General features: G+C 36.4%; 1 long non-coding RNA gene across 1 annotated transcript in view; it reads right to left on the bottom strand.

The window, feature by feature from the left end:
• LOC150080127 (uncharacterized) overlaps positions 1 to 16240 on the bottom strand; it is an 85295-nt gene that overhangs the window by 21999 nt on the left and 47056 nt on the right. Inside the window, exon 2 of the long non-coding RNA XR_016547391.1 lies at positions 13385 to 13653. This is a non-coding gene — a long non-coding RNA (uncharacterized LOC150080127). The remainder of the gene's footprint in view (positions 1 to 13384; positions 13654 to 16240) is intronic.

Here is a 16240-nt window from a genome sequence, read left to right as displayed (position 1 = left end):
TCATCGATAGTCGAACCATCGATATCAAGTGGACCAATCTGTTTCATCCCTCCTTTTTTTTTTTACATAAGTAAAAACCTTCGCTTGCCTAACCTCCTTTGTGACTTGATTACAGACTAGCTTATATCTACCATAGGTTTCTGTGTCGCCTGATAATTATATGCATCTCATGCTTCTCTGCCATGAGTCTCTTTAGTTCATCTGACACCCATTTAGGCCTATAACTTGGTTAGTTGGTATGAAAAGCCCAGTAGCTTCCAAGATTAATTCCTTGAATGCTTCCCATTTGGAATTTGCTGTTGGTAACATCATCAGTTGGTCCCACTGTATAGAATTTAAAAAATGTCTGAGACCACTGTAGTCACCTCTGCGAAAGCAAAAACCCTTCCCATTACCTCATATTAATGACAATCTTCCATTAACTGTATTTCCTATCCATAGTTTTGCTGATCATAGTACATTGCATTCCAATTTGAGAAATCATGCCAATGCACGGAAAACTTCAACTTCTCGATTATTCACTATCAATTCCCTAAATGCTTGTCTCCAAGTAATTTTACAACGGGATTAGGATAGGTTAACTTCATTTCAATATTTCTAAAACTCAGTCTTGTCTTATATCGCGCCAAAAGGATTCTTATGCTCCTGTGATTATCTTCGATGATATTCAGATTGCTAGACAAGATTACATATCTCTATTAGGGATTACTTCCAATCTCTCTCTCTTTGCATAAGCACATCACAAATATTGCTTCCTGTGCATGTGAAGAACCGGGTTTTCTCCTTCGTTCCCCGCTAAACAGCTACTCACTGTACAAATCTCAAGTCCACCCTTCCATGGAACATTGCTCCGACATCTAGTTCGCTGCCCATATATCCTCTTTCAGGCTTCTAGACTCCATTCAAAAGAGGGCAGTTAGGTTAATTAATGATCCACCTCTTATGAAGCCTCTTACTCTCTGTCTCATAGATGTTCTGTTTCTGCTGTATGCCTTTTATACAGATACTTCCATGCACACACACTGTTCTTTTGAATTGGCTTCTATAATTCCTTTTCTCCCTTCCAAACCAATCCCAACACTTGCCGTAACCTGTCAGCATCCTTTTACTGTCTAACTTCAAACTTACAGAGCCAACCTTTCTTCCTCATTTATTCCTTCAACTTTCATTTTCTGTAGCAACTTCCCTTCACACATATTTCCCGAAAATTACAGTCTACAGAAATCCAGTCTAATATCAATGACTTTCTTCTTCTTCTTCTCAATTCTTCTTTTTTCTTCTTCTTTATGTAAAGTAGGAACCGGAGTTACCTGTGAGATCCTCTGTTGGATTGCAGGCTGGCTAAAAGATAGATGACAGAAGGTTGTTGTAAATGGACAGTCTTCGGGGTGGACCTGTGTAACAAATGGGTTCTCTCGGGGCTAGATGAAGAGCTTTTTTCTAGAGAAGTTGTGAAAATTTGCTGGTGAAAAATCGATTTGAAAATTGGAAGAGTTGTTAAAAATTTCATTCAGTCAATGACGCCTCAAAAAATATTTAGATCAGTTGCATATATGAGAGCACGGGACTACTAAATATTTGGATGTTCTTATATTCTCTTTCAGAACTCAGGTCTTTCCTCCCCACACCGTGTGGAAAAGACCTGAGTTCGATTGCACACGGTGTGGGGAGGAAAGACCTGAGTTCCAGTCTCGTCAATGACATGAGAGATTTTTATGGGGCCTTTCACAATGAAAAAAAGTTTAATTGTACGGTTACGGAATCCTGGGCCACTATAAGCTAGGGATAGAGGATCTAAAAGTGTTTCAAGGAGAAAAATACTTAGATGTTGCGATTCAGTCTAACATGAAATTTTCCTCGCAGTATAAACAGGCTGCTGGATACGCATGTAGTGTACTGTCTATGATTTGTAGGACTTTTGGCAGTATGGAGAAAGACGTGATTATCCCTTTATTCAAGACCATGGTTAGATCGCATTTGAAATATTGTATTCAGGTCTGGAGAAGTGACACCTAAAAAAAAAAACGCCCCGTCCAAAGAGAGGTCAAAGAAGGGCGATCCAGATTAGTGATGAGAGCGAATCAACGTGCATATGAAGAACGGCTTAGAGGGCGTGGACTTCAAAGTTTGACAGCTGGCATCTAAGGGAAGATCTCATTGAGGTGTATAGGTGAGGGGTTTTTATTATTTTATGTTCTATATATATATATGTATATGTATGTGTGTGTGTGTGTGTGTGTGTGTGTGTGTGTGTGTGTGTGTGTGTGTGTTGGCTGATACAGAAAAAGTCCACTTCCTTGTATTATTTAGCCGACTGAATTTATTAATTCTAGTATTAATATGAAGTCAGGGATTCCATTGAGGGATCATGGTCTTGTAATTAGTATAAATTCTCAAAGCAATTATTTATTTATTTATTTTTTATTTAGTTAATTTGAACCAGTATATCTGTACTAGGGCTTAATTAGCCACATAGAAATGTGTGTTTTTTTGTTTTTTTTTAATTTAATGATAACATTTTTTGAAATTTTTGTCAAAAAAGTGAAAAATAAAAGAACTTTATATCACTTTGTTATTGTCTAAGAAACTAGACTTTCTCTTTCGCTTCTGGCGTTTATTTTTATCGTATATAGATCCCAAAGTCTTTCCACCAGTATACTGTTTTCACATTTGGATTGAAGTCCAGCAAACCTTTCTAAAATCACAACTTTGTTCTACAAAAGAAAAATCGAATTAATAAACACTCAGCTCCACTCTAGCAAATTCACTCCACTCCCATCATAAACACGGTCTTCTTTTGTATTGGCATGAAGATAGGTAAAATTTTCAACATGTCTTCTAAATTGGTATCTGCAATCACCCCTTTTTTTACTCTGCTCCGCCATCCTGATGACAGCACAAACATACCAGCCATAATAAATAATCAGCACCTTCGTTTTGTTTACACTAGCATTGGAAGCGTGGATAGAATGCTTCTGGATAGATTTCTCGTGATGTTTAATTAGTTTTTATGGCCTTTTCATATGACTGTTTTTCCCATTTCCATGATTTACTTCAACTAATTTTCTGTTGTTTTCTAAGGTTTTTCCTCATCGATGACTCCATGTTTACTTTTTAGATATCAAAGAAAATACATTCCTGGTAGGTATCTTTACTTTTACTGAGTGGTGTGTGTTTTCCATGTTGCCACTCCACATATACTCAAATGTACTTTGTTCTTCATTGGCTTCAAATGGTATCGTATATCTGATTACTATTACTTACTCATTAGTTCTTTCCTGGTAATATTTCTGATTTTTGAGAACTTTGGCTTCTGCCAGCCTGCAGACAGCTGTGTGCGATATCAGATACATGTAGTATTTTAGTCGAGATGGCAATAGTCCATGTGGGTTTTACTATGCGTGGCCTGCAATAAACAAAGAGTTCTCGGTTTATTTTTGAAGGACATTTTTCATCTGTGAAATATCTATTTAACTTTTCTTCCTTCTTGCATCTCCGTTGTCTTTACAATAACCTTCTGCCAATTTTACGTCCTGGGAACGTTGTTGCTTCTTTTATCATTTCAAGAGCAAATCTGTTAACAATAATTGAAAATGAGCACAGATTCAATTGGCTGATTTTCACCCTAATCCCCTATCAGCACGGCATTTCAATGTTGAATTTGTTAGCTAATCATCATATCAGCGTTATGTGAACATATAATGCCCCTTGGGATTTAGTAGCCACATTTTTTTCTTCAGATTTGTTTTTATCCGCCCAAATGTGTTCGGATAGAATGGCACCATCTGTTGATAAAATCACCACAGAAGATTATATGTGGTCCTTCCAGTACAACCCACAAAGGAGACATTAAAGTAGACAATGGAAAACATATATGCTTCCAAGACCAACAATAGTTTGTTTAGCTCGATGCAAAGTCTGGACGAAGATGATTTGTTTCTTCAACATCAAAAGTGTCCACAAAGTATTTGTTCCTCTGGGATAAACAGTGAATCGAACATTTTACCTGGAGGCTGTGGATCGTTTTAGAAAAGTCTTTTGTGCCTTGCCAAAAAAAAAAAAAAAAAAAAAAAAACACTACTTCAACCACAAAACATAATTGGTTAATTTGTAATAATATTTCTTTACGCCAATTCTGGAACTTTATTTGCACAACCAATTCTCTTTACCTGCATGAGCCCAAATTGATTTTCTTAATGCTAAATAAATTGGGGGAATAGTAAGCTTTTTCACACTGGTGAATTCCATTTCTTTCATCCTGAAAACAGACAAATCGACCTTTCTCTTTGTGCTGATCCACACAGTCCAGCAGGACCAATATTCACCAACCCTATAACGTTCCTTTTGAATTAACGGTTTGTTTATACTGTGATACTTTGCTAAATATTTCTCTTCCAAGCCTCCATCATTGCCTTCCCCTCAGTAAGCACCCTATTTGATCCTTCTTGAAAGGTTTATATCGTATATGTCACTCTTCACTCCTATGTTTATTTGAAAATTTCTTTATTTAAGATTTATACACTACAGATATTAAACACAGTTATTAGAACACTTGAAAGAACAATTTAAAGTAAAGTGAAATGTAATTAGTTTAATGGTTAGAGACTTAAATACGGGGGAAAAAATCAAAGTAAATTAAAATATTTACATAATCTTTATAACACATCCACACCAAAGAGAATGGGTTATACCGAGTTAAGGTTAAGAAAATAGTTCTTCTGTATGCACTTTCTAAATAGAATGATTTTTATAGATTTTTTTTTCAAGCCGTTCCTTTTTAACTAAGTTCCATAACTGCTTTCTTACTGTTCTTTCATTTTCTATCAAATCCGTTCCCCTCTCCTTTGTCCAGATACTGCCATAACACAGTTTGAATGAGCAATTTCAAATATCTTAAAAGCTTTGGTAGTCTCCAACAATCTTTTATATTACATATTGTGATAATGTAACCCATGAAAAATATCTGCTGAAATTCAAATATTACAGGAAGTTGCAGATTATAGTGGTCGAATCCAACGTTTATATATTTTACATATTTTAGATATTATATATAGCAAATCGATGAATTAATATTTTATAAGGAATTTAACATAATCGTATGGTAGGTAATGTTGCTACAAATGCCTTGCTTTTCCCCAATAGTTGTTGGTTGAGCAGGAGATTGCCAATTTCTTCCCCTTCCCCCACCTACTACCCTGTTGTTAATGTGTGTGCGTGGGAAGGTTTCCACTGGACATTTTCGAATTCTGTGGTTTGCGTGCATTAAAAAAGTTAAAAAAAAAAAAAAAAGAGCAAAGAAAAAGTTGAATAATTCATCTTTTGATATTTGGCAAAAATGAAACTCTTCAGTCAGGTCACGTAATTTTACCCACCATAGGACCAGCTCCCCATGGTTTCAGACTGTTGCGTGTAATCCGCCCCATTCTCGGTGTTTTGCATACTAATATGGCAGCTGAAGAGAGAGAGAGGTGGCTACTTATTTGGCGTCTTGTTGGTTTTGCATTCCCCCTCTTTGTCTTCCGATGTTTATTTTCCATAAATTCTTCGTGTCGGTAGAGTGTCCTCGACTATACATAGACCAGGAGCCGTTTTGAAAATTGCAGTACGCTAGTTAAGAATATATATATTTGCGCTAATCCATGGTATGTGCTGGCTGGGATCTACGTAAACCAGTCAGATGTTACCAGTTGTACGTGAAACCAGATAAGAACAACCAATATTAACATGCATTTCACTCGCTTTTTTTCGATTTGTATTCTGTCTTTCAGTCAGCTTAGCGGGTAATTTCATGTCAACCAATTGTAGTATTGACTCCACCCTGAAACGCGTTCGATTCTCACATAAACGCCCTTTTCTGTGATTGGCTAAATAAGGAAGCCATAATGGCTGCCTGTGGCATTTCACAACACAGTCGTGTTCGGTAGTTCGTGCGGCGGCTACCTTCATCTGATGCACTTTGACCGTTAACTAGGCTCCCGTCATTCCACCCTGTCTACTCGCGCGGCCGTGTTCGTCGTGAAGGAGTAGTGTTGACCTCAATAGTCCGTTGTCCGTCAGTGAATATGATCATCAGAAGTAGGGCCGTCGCCAGGAAGTAAGGCAGCTGCCATGTGACATTTCATGGCAATAGACACTGCTGCCAATGTATTTCCGGTACTCATTGTCAGAAATGTTTTTATTTACTTTTACCCCCAATTGCTGCGGTTCTTCTATTAATTCCATTGTATTATAGGAAGCATGTTTGGATTTTCAGATACACCAAGAGGAATCATTGGAAGGGTGGGATGGAAAATTGGGAGATTATCTATGTAATTTTTGTGTACCAATAATTAATGATTAGGTACATAAAGGCCTTCAACATATTTCTTATTTTGTTAATTAGAGAATATAAATTTTTGTATATATTACAATTTTTAACATGGATTTTGCTATTCAGATAACAGAGACACAATCCAACCACAACTCTGGATTCTGTGAAGTGTTTCACTTTTGAAAAATGTTCATTCTGTGGTGTTAACAATAGTCTCTTTCATGATTCGTGTCTTTTATATGGCAAACTTTAAAATAAATATCACTATCACGGATTATATCATACAGTGTATACACAGTGGGATCGGTTAATTCAAATTCAAACTATGGAGTTTGAATGGTAAAAAAAATAATAAAATAATTAAAAAAATAAGAATAAACACACACATACCCAGTCAAATGTTTATTCGTATTAGGTACATCTCTGCTTAATCTTGTTTATTATTTTATATCTGCAACACTCCATATCTATTTATTTTAATTTAAAAAGTCATATAGACAACCTTGTTTTATAACTTTTTAGGAAGGGGGAGGCTTGTGAGAACTAGCTACTTAATAACGAAACATTTAGAAATAATATATTTTCAATTCATTTCTGGCATATTATAATATGTTATCAGCGAAAAACAGTAAGGTCTGTATTTTGTTCCTTAGCACTTATGGTTCCCTACCATGGCTTTGACCACTTTTTCGACTCCGTGTGGCAAGATCCATGAACACTCTCTAGCCAGGGCTGGTCACAATTTTGTGGCGCTAAATTGCCCAAACAATAGTGATATCAATAATAGTGATTTATATCGCAGCTGGGACAAGGGGGCTACAGTCCCTCAACCCCAACTACCTCGGGTCTTATTCTTAGCAAGTCTACGTTTTGTTGTTTAATTTCATAGCGATGTATTTCATTCGAAAATTTGAAACTAGAATAAAGGGTATGAGATGACAAGGCAAAATTGGAAGGAAAGAAGCTGACTGTATAAAAAGGTTAAGAACCCGTCCTCCTTCCTGTGATAAATCCACAACTGCATCTCCTTGAATTAGCTCACTGAGAACTTTTTAGTTCTTTTATTAATTGTGGGACATTTTTAAGTTCACATCCACATTATAGACTTAATGCAGGTTAATTCAGTTATTTGTCACGTGGAAGAATTATTAAATTAATTTAAGAAATGAAAGAAAAACATTACTCGGTTTATTTGTTATAATCGCTATTATTAAATAATAACTTGAAGTTCATTGCGATTGACAAAGGATTTAGGAGAAATGAGAATAACCATCCATGCATCACATTATAAGACTAAATGCTGGTTAGTGAAGACCTAAAATAGGTAATATCACATTCATAACGGCTGCACCAAAGCAAAAAAGAGTTCGTACCACCAGATGGCGCCACGCATACACTTAACGCGCGTTTTGCACAATCATTCGAGAATTTTAATGCATTACGTACTAACTCAAGATTTTTAGTTTTAATGTTGCATAGGAACAGTGCTCTTTATTCTTTGATATTTGATTGTAATTTAAAACTAAATACTACATATAATTCTAATCCATAACCGAGATATATATCTCCCTACAGGCATGTTATTTAAACATTGAAAAATGTAAATTGTTGTGGTCTTGTTTCTGTATAATGTGTTGATCATGAATGCCACTTCAGAAGTCTCTTAATTAATTAAGAAAAACCCGATTGGGCTTAATTTTAATGTAATTGTAACCTATATTTATTAAATACGTAAAAGATCTTTGAGTCGATATGTTGGTAAGGCAAAATGGTGCAGGAAAGTGGTCTTTTTCTTCTACCACATTTAAGAGGCCACTTCTGGTGTTCGACAACTCGCTGCTTTCTCAGGTAAACTTCATGAGATACAGTCTTCTGTTATTTCCTGCAATTTATATTTGTCTCTCCTGGTTCTTTTCTCACCTACGAGATTAGACCTTCCTCATTCCTTTTGCTCAACCCTTCAGCGTTTTATACATCTCTATGAATCCTATTTCAACATCTTAATGTTGATATATTCAATCTTGGTAATGATTCACAACGGTCTGATCATTTTTGGTATCATGTATGATAATGAAGGACAAAATTTCTCTATTGAGGGGCATTCTTGTCTGATTTTAAACATTCTATAAGCTGAACGCTAATAGAATATATTTTGTTAAATTAATCAAAAATTTGCTGGTTGGCGCTTTTCCACTGGACTTCAACATTTTTAACTGCCACTTTCATTGGAACACTCGGAAAACAAATCACATTTTGAATATCATCTTAATAGTGTTTTAATAGTTTTACAATGCAGTTTTACCTCAAATGCCATGCTTATATTTTCAGCTGAATTAGTGTAATTTTATTTTATTTATTTTTTTAAATGTGCACAAAGCTGAAGAAGCATATTTTTGCTTCTGGAAACTTCCTGATTTTCTCTTTATTTCTGGTCTCGAAGTATTTATTTTGAGTATCCTCGGTCAACAAATGTTTACAATATTCTTTTTTGGACATCTAAAATATTTGTGTTCATGAATTTTGTGGGCAACTTTATCTTTGAATTTTGCTGAACAACCTGTATAAGTAACCGGAGAAAGATGGAAGGTAGGTAAAAAAAACAAACACGAGCCCAAAGGGCAAAGGTTGTTGGAGTCGCGTGTTTCGGGCCGTAGGCACACTTCTGCTAGACATAATACTTCTCAAATGATCGGCTGGACAAACAACTTAACCAGCCCTGCGCTCTCTGCAGGGAGAGTTATATTGCTTACTTGACCTCTTGATACCCTGACCGTCCGTTGTACGGAGGGCATAAGTGATGTTTACACGTGGGTTAAATAGAAGCCATCAAAATGGTTGTCGGTTTCTCTTGAAGTACTTGGCCCGTATCTTATGCTTTCTAAATATGCCAACAAAAGAGGTGACCACCAACCCTATCCCGTTCAGGGTCTCCTTTGACCCCGAAAATCTCTTTTCACACCTCACCTCACTGCCAAGGGGAGAACAGGAATTTCCCTCTCGTTGAAGCCTTTTGCCTTTTCGTGCACCATTCCGAGAAACCAACAGAGCCGGCGTATAGAGGGAGATTTACGACACGCATCTTTTCTTTGTTCCACTTTAAGGCTTGTGGGATTTTTAAACGGATGGTTCACATCTATTCCCTGTCCCTTTACGCAGATGAAAATGTTTCATTCCTGCTAACGGAACGATAATGATGCCTGCTGTTTCATCATGGCTGGTGTGGTGCAGCCTCATTAGCTCTCTCTCAGCTTTCCGCTTCTGCACGGTTCGGTCGTCCTACCGCTCCTGTTAAACATCCCTTGGAAACCTTAGCGAGCAACAGCTGTACTTTTTGCCAGCTAAATGTCTGTGCGCCTACACCTCGAGCTAGACCTGGCTTCATTAAGTAGAGACTAGCAATCTGAGAACGTGGTTATCTTGAGGAAGCCTGTGAGCGAGGGGGGGGGGGATCTATCGCTATTCCCAAGGCTGCTGTTTGAATCAGACTTCACCTGGTGAGATGACAAGGAGCGGGAGGTACAAAACTTTTATTACCCAAGTCTGCAGCTCACCTTGAAAGATAGAAACGGGAATTTTGCTCAATATAGTGATTGGTATTTGGACTTTCCTTTGCTGATAAATTATAGTACTCCATGTATATATATATATTTTTTATAATCACATCAGCTGCTCTTACATGTCCAGATTACATTTATTATATTTGACAGCTAACAAAGGCTTCATGTTATGGATCGATACAGAAATAAATATACTTTTTTTAGCTCAGAATTTTGTTTATTTGTCTTAATTTTAATCTTGTTGATTTGTGTATTTATAACCGATGTTATAAATGGTTAAACGTTATGTAATGTAGCCTCATCCGCAAGTAAGCAGAACAGAGCGACGTGCTACTCCTAAATTGGCTCTCTTGGCTCTCACTGTTTATGAGAGAGTTATAGCAAATAACTCTCTCATACGCCCCGCGATGGTTTGGAACTCTTCTCTACCGGCCAGAAGGGTGAGTGGATGTGCCAGAGAAATCCTGGTTTCAATTTATAGTTTCGAGGGTTTTTGTTAATGTTTATTCGCAATGAATAAGATAATTAATTTAATAAAATTAAAAAGTATGTTTTCGTGTCTGTCATACGATGGTAAATTTGAAATTAAAGTTTAATGATAGTTAGTCTAAAGGACTGTCCAGCTTAATTAATTTTCAGTTATACTAAAGTTGAAAACCAAGTGTGGGCGGGTGTGTCCAGTGAAGCATAAACAAGTGCTGAGAGCTGTTAGGAGCGTATGTCAGCACAAAAAATAATTAAGTGCGTAAAAATTAAGAAAGTGAATTTACATTTCACCTTCCAGAACTCAATTACCAGGAAGTCTAGTATTAAAACGAGTACAATTAATATATATATTTTTAAAAATCTAGGTGCTATATTAAAACAAAATTCTTTGCTACATTATACAGGGTGTTTCAAAAGTGATGGTCAATAATTTAAAGGTGAACTGTACAGACTACAATATGCAAAAAAAAAGCCTAGTAAACATGGGTCCTTAAGTGAATCGTTTTCGAGATATTGCACATTTCTAGTTGGGATCCACCACTGACAAGATGAACTGTACTGAGTTGGGATCCACCACTGACTTGTTTGTTTAGGTTAGGTTATGCTCATTCTCTCCGGTTCTCCTCTGTCAATGCTCTGAGACATAGCAGGCATACTAGTACTTGTCAAAGGATAGACAACATAGAAAGAGGTTACAGAAATTAATGAAGAGTATGTGGACATGCACTTCATGTATGTTAAAGCCAATGGCAGTGCACTTGAGGCTGCACGTTTGTACCAAGAAGCATTTCTCCGCCGAAGGCAGCCCAACAGGCGCACATTCATCAGGGTACATCAACGCCTTAGAGAACATGGGCACTTCGCACATGGAGTATGAGCAGATAGGCCCAGAAGCATAACACCTGATGTTGAGGAAAGGGTGTTAGAAAGAACATCCTGTAACATGTTACATCTGTAAAATCCTGTGGTGTTGAAACCACAGATTAAAAACATACTATCTTATGTTTAATAAAACTACCCTTAGCAAAAGATTCACAGCTTTTTGCTACACTAGTGCTTCCATAGTTAATGCCGGATCTTAACAGAAAATGTGCATTATCTCGAAAACGGTTCATTTGCGGCCTGATGTTCACTGGGACTTTTTTTTTTTTGCTTATTTTAGTTTATACTTTTCACCTTTAAATTATTGACCCTCATTTTTGAAACACCCTGTATATGTGTCAGAAATATGATATCACTAGTGTTACAGCCATGTTTGTGGCTTTTTCAGATGGCAGGTAAAGGTGGGGACAACCCAAGCTCCCTCCGTCTACTTAGATCTCTCTCTCTCGCTTTCTCTTTCTTCAGTTCCAGGCCGGAAGGGTGTGCATCTATTTTTACGATCTTTATACATATCTAACCAGTGAGAAGTATATAATGGTATATAAAAGATTTTATATAGTATACAAAATCATATTAAACAGTAATTTAAAGAGAGGAAAATTAAAGTAAAAATAATACAAACACATAATAGTGCTATTTGCAGGCGAGGTTTTACAGGATTACAAGAGCGGATCCAAAAGTAATGCACTGCACAATAACTAACACATGCGTGTGCATATGGAGAAGAGAGGGGATATATGATGTACACTTGTTGTACTACCAATTAACCATTAACACACCTAATATAATTTTTCTGGTGTTTTTAGATCTGAAGATATGGATGGACAAAGTGACAGCCGTTTTCGGCAACAGCGTGATGGAGTTCCTGTTAAAATCGGGTGATCAGTCGGTCACCTCTACCCATCGAACCTCCTGGCAGTATAGGGGGACCACAGAGTTCATCGAAGTAATGTCCAGAGGTGGATATTACTTCGAAATTACTGCGACGCTTTCGGGAAGTGATTTTGATATCAAGGACAAATCAAGAGCCAGAAGACCAACGTCTATCACAAAGAGTGAAAATGAAGAACTCATTGACCAGCTTATTCTAAATGACAGGTGTATAACGATCAGACAGGTGATGGACACTGCGAAAATGTTAAAGGGAAGTGTTTTGATCATCATCAACAGACTGGAGTACGGAAATATCTTTTCTCGGTAGGTGCCTAAGCTACTGACATGAGGGATAATGGCTGCAAGAAAGAGATCTGTGAAGATCTTCTGGAGAGGTTTGGGGCTGGCAGTCCTGAATGCTTTAAAATGGCTTCACATATGATGAACATGGCTCTTACATTATAACTCACAAACTAAAATAAAATTCATGAAATGAGCACACTAATCACCTGTAAACAAAAAGTCAAAACTTTTGAAATCCTTATACATTGCACTCCCCATATTCAGATTCAACATCTCTTATGTCTGAGTGACACATGTCTCCGCTATTCCTACTTCTTATTTGAGTAAGTTTGAGCGGAATGATACCGTACGATTCGTTAAACCTTTCACCCAAACCTGAATGTCATTTTAAATCTTTTCGTGAAGGTCATCTGCACTTTTGTCCTAATTCAGTCGGAGCTAAGCATATCATCAGCAACTTGATCATGATCAGATTGAGTAACCTTTGGGTGATCGGAAATCAGAGAGTAGTTTAGATCGTCAGCATGCAATCGGAATGTTGGGTTGACTGCTAATAAAACGGGCTCTATACCTTGAATGTTTACTCGGCAAAGGGACTGCCGAAATAACACTCTTTGAAAATAATTCTTTTTTTATTGCCCCTTTTCGTGACTGGGTAGGTATTCAGACCATGACGATACGACACTCTTACCTTCCTACATAATTTATGGCGAACGTTGATATGCTATACCACAAATGGGAAATCCATGCACCTGGTGACCTAAAAGAGTAGACGTGAGTACTCACAAAAAAAAAAAAAAAAAAAGAACGTTGCAAAAAGTTTCGAAAGAAGTATTTTAAGTAAAGGTCATATGTATCTAAATGGTTCTTTTTTGTTTTATTTATTTATTATGCTTGTTTTTTTTTTTTTTTATCATAAGCCTCAAAAATTGAAATGCATTTGGTTCAGCGATCTCTAAACTTCGACCCTTACTTTGAAAACCTTCTTGGTTCCAACAGCCGAGAGCAAATGCTACTGAAACAAAGTCACATCAAGCGTCACACCCTGGTCACCAGAAACCTTCTATCCTTTAAATGTTCCTTTAGTTGTTGGAACAACTAGAAGTTGACAGGAGATAGAGGTGGTTCACTCAGTTCAAATAGCGCATCTCGGATGGTCAACCGTTGTCACTGTAAATCTGTGAGAAGATCATCCAGTGTGGTAGACTTCACGTCTCCTTTTGATGTCCCTCAAGCAAATGCCTATATGAAAAAAGGCGTATTAGGAAAACTATAAAATCTCTTACAAAATTACAAGAGAATATTTATTATATGCACATAAAATTTAAAGGCAATATCACAATTTCTTATAATTATGCTTTATTTTTTTATATTTATTTTGTGCCGCTGCCAAAGGCGAACCTTTGCTCTCTCTCTCTCTCTCTCTCTCTCCACTCGTTACCTTAGTATTCTTCTCAGACAATTATTGCTAACCTTTTTTGACAACATCTCCCCTCAAAGGCGCTAAGAACCACAATGTAAAATGAGTACTATGTTAATTCTCATTATGGTCGGAGTCCAAGCACTAAGAATTATTTTCTTTGCAAATACGTATATTACACATAAAGAGGAACCATTACCAATAAATGATCAATTTTCTTCATTTGATTTTCTTTATTCTTTTAAAATTATTTTAATCAACACTACAATTTACTTCAAATAATCACTGTAACTACAATTACAAGTGGGAGGGCTCAAAAGAGATTTGTATCCAGTACTGTAGTTGTTGATAGAAAGATAATATTTACACCCAGTAGTTGTTGATAGAAAGATAATATTTTTTTGTTTGCTTCCTTAAAATCTTTATAGCAACCACACAAATTTTGGTTTAGATCTGACAATTAAATTTTTTTTTTCTTTGTAAGGCTGAATGAAGTGAAATGTCACAATGGATAAAGTGCAATATAGATCAGTGATTCGGTTCCTCTTTCTCCAAGGAAAACCACCCAAAAATCCACAAAGAAATGGTCTCGCTATTTATGGAGAAGGCTGCCCATGTTAAGTGTTATTGCACATTGGTGTAAACAATTCAAATGTGGAAGCACTTCAGTTCATGATGGAGAAATCCCAAGAGATGCCCAGCAATTGCTGTAACAGGATAGTGTTGCAAATATTAAGGCATTCATTCTGGAAGGTCGCCGTATTAGCGTCAAAGAACTAGCTGCAGAGTTCAAAATTAGCGTCGGGTCTATGAAGAGCATCCATCAATAGTTGCATGTCACTGGCTAGGTGATGCTCTCAGTTTTTTGGGATCAAAACGGAGTAATACTAACAGATTAACTTCCAAATAGCCGTACTGTAACTTCAAAGTATTATTCCAACTTCCTCATGCAACTACGTGCTACTATAAAAGAAGAAAGACGGAGAAAACTGTCAAAAGGTGTGCGCCTGCTCCACGACAATGCTCCTGAGCATTCCTCGCATGTGCAGTGAGGTGTGCCCACGAATGTGGGTTTGAAATATTGCCGCAACCTGCCTATTTTCCCCCGACCTTGCATCCTCGAATTTCTTCTTCTTCTTTCCTGCCCTGAAGTCTTTTCTTCGTGGAAAACACTTTGCTGATGATGATGATGAGATGATTTCTTCTGCAGAGTCGTGGTTTGAAGGACAGATTGAGAGGACTTCCACAAAACTGGCCTGCGGAAGCATATTGAGAGGTGGCAATAATGTGTCATTTTGTCAGGTGACTTATGTTTAAAAAAGTATAATACATGGTGTTTGTTTCGCTCTTCAATCACTACTACTTCTGGGTGAATACAAATCTTTTTTGAACTCCCTTGTAGTGTTTTGAAAATTCGTTCCTGTGTTTCATTAACATTCAATATACAAATTACCTATTGATGGGTATCAAACTGTCATGATAATCATTTCTCTATATCTATAATCTCAAGGAACACAATAACATTACAAACAATATTTTTCCATTTTAAAAACCAGTTCCTATAACTGTGTAACATCTGTCAAATCTTGCCAGTATAATACTCTCTAACCAATAGAATGCTTTATAAATAAATATGAATTAAATCATACTAAACATTACACTACGTAATATCATACTTCTTAATCATAATCTGTCATTCACAAACACATATCGTAGATAATACCCACAATTCATAAAGCTGTCATTCATAAATACTTGAGGTCATTGATATTTGAGTAATTCAAAAGGACGAATCCGTCATTCAATCAATATTCTATTCTAATTACCTTCTTTATTCAATCTTGGCTGTGAAATTTACTTTCCAATTACCTACAACATTTAATTTCAAGTTATCTTTCTTTGATATTTATTTGACCATCACTCTTTACCAATTACTTTGTTAAACTTAAACCTGTCTATCTTATTATCTGTCTTTCCTATATATTTTCTCTTGTTTCTCCTCTCCCTTTCACAATTATAAAACTGATCTCTAGCTTATCATTTCCAACACGCAATGTAACTAAACTGGTGCTCAAAAATACAGAAGCAAATTTTGGCAATACCGTAGAATTAAAATAAATAAAAATTGCAAAACAGACAAATATGCCAAAATAATGAGCCAATTCATTTACATAAAAGTGCTTTCATGTAGAACAAACAACCAAAATGAAGTGTTGCTGTGAAGACACTTTCTTCATTTCACCTTTGTTAATGAATGGACGATTTTGTCACATGCATTTATATCAAATCAGAACTCTCCCTAAATATTTAATTATTAATAACTAAATAATTTAATAATTAAAGCCAAAGTTGGGCCAATACAATATTAAATATTGTATCAATAAAAATTAAGAACTTTACAGGACTATC

This window comes from Mastigoproctus giganteus, chromosome 9 (assembly GCF_048544385.1).
Source record: "Mastigoproctus giganteus isolate SK-2022 chromosome 9, ASM4854438v1, whole genome shotgun sequence".
Classification (NCBI taxonomy): Eukaryota; Metazoa; Arthropoda; class Arachnida; order Uropygi; family Thelyphonidae; genus Mastigoproctus; species Mastigoproctus giganteus.
The sequence above is the reverse complement of the archived record's forward strand: the minus strand, read 5'-3'. Positions and strand labels throughout refer to the sequence as shown.